At 56.5% G+C, this 1,454-nt stretch overlaps 1 long non-coding RNA gene across 1 annotated transcript; it reads right to left on the bottom strand.

The window, feature by feature from the left end:
- Positions 1 to 195: 195 nt before the first annotated feature.
- LOC108445973 lies at positions 196 to 859 on the bottom strand. The gene is made up of 2 exons (XR_001861070.1): positions 760 to 859; positions 196 to 362 (listed from the first exon to the last, which is right to left on the bottom strand). It is a non-coding gene; the product is annotated as an uncharacterized LOC108445973 (long non-coding RNA).
- Positions 860 to 1,454: the final 595 nt, after the last annotated feature.

The raw sequence follows: 1,454 nt of genomic DNA, 5'->3' as shown, positions 1-1,454 counted from the left end.
CCCAAAACTGCCTTGGAGACCCCAAAACTGCCTTAGGGACCCCAAAAATGCCTTGGAGACCCCAAAACTGCCTTGGAGACCCCAAAACTGCCTTAGGGACCCCAAAAATGCCTTGGAGACCCCAAAACTGCCTTGGAGACCCCAAAACTGCCTTAGGGACCCCAAAAATGCCTTGGAGACCCCAAAACTGCCTTAGGGACCCCAAAAATGCCTTGGAGACCCCAAAACTGCCTTAGGGACCCCAAAAATGCCTTGGAGACCCCAAAGTGTCCTCAAAAACACCTTGGAGACCCCAAAACCACCTTAAGGACCCCAAAACTGCCCTGGAGACCCCAGAACTGCCTTAGGGACCCCAAAGACACCTTGGAGACCCCAAAGCCACCGTAGGGACCCCAGAATTGCCTTAGGGACCCCAAAGTGTCCCCAAAACTGCCTTGGAGACCCCAAAACCACCATAGGGACCCCAGAACTGCCTTAGAGACCCCAGAGTGTCCCCAAAAACACCTTGGAGACCCCAAAACTTCCTTGGAGATCCCAAAGTGTCCTCAAAAACGCCTTGGAGATCCCAAAACTGCCTTAGGAACCCCAGAGTGTCCCCAAAACCACCCTGGAGACCCCCAAAACCACCTTAAGGACCCCAAAACTGCCTTCAGGACCCCCAGTGTCCCCAAACCCACCCTGGAGACCCCAAAGTGTCCTCAAAACCACCCTGGAGACCCCAAACCCACCCTGGAGACCCCAAAGTGTCCCCAAAACCACCTTGGAGACCCCAAAACCACTGTAGGGACCCCAGAATTGCCTTAGGGACCCCAAAGTGTCCCCAAAACTGCCTTGGAGACCCCAAAACTGCCTTGGAGACCCCAAAACTGCCTTGGAGACCCCAAAACTGCCTTGGAGACCCCAAAACTGCCTTGGAGACCCCAAAACTGCCTTGGAGACCCCAAAACTGCCTTGGAGACCCCAAAACTGCCTTGGAGACCCCAAAACTGCCTTGGAGACCCCAAAACTGCCTTGGAGACCCCAAAACTGCCTTGGAGACCCCAAAACTGCCTTGGAGACCCCAAAACTGCCTTGGAGACCCCAAAACTGCCTTGGAGACCCCAAAACTGCCTTGGAGACCCCAAAACCGCCCTGGAGATCCCAAAACCGAGATCCCAGAACCGCCTTCGGGACCCCAAAGTGTCCCCAAAACCACCCTGGAGACCCCAAAACCGCCTTGGAGACCCCAAAACCACCCTGGAGACCCCAAAATCCCCTCAGAGAACCCCCAAAGTGTCCCCAAAACCACCTCAGGGACCCCCAGAATGTCCCCAAACCCACCCCGGAGACCCCCAAAGCGTCCCTCAAATTGCCCCGGGCTCGTGTCCCTGTCCTTGGCCAGGCTGGGGCCACTCTCCAGGGTCAGCAGTGGCCCAAGGACAGGTGCCACCCCCTGGAAGCCTCTCCAAAGTGGC

This window comes from Corvus brachyrhynchos, unplaced genomic scaffold (genome assembly GCF_000691975.1).
Source record: "Corvus brachyrhynchos isolate BGI_N302 unplaced genomic scaffold, ASM69197v1 scaffold1591, whole genome shotgun sequence".
Lineage (NCBI taxonomy): Eukaryota > Metazoa > Chordata > Aves > Passeriformes > Corvidae > Corvus > Corvus brachyrhynchos.
Note: the sequence above shows the minus strand (reverse complement) of the source record. Positions and strands in the feature narration are given on the sequence as shown.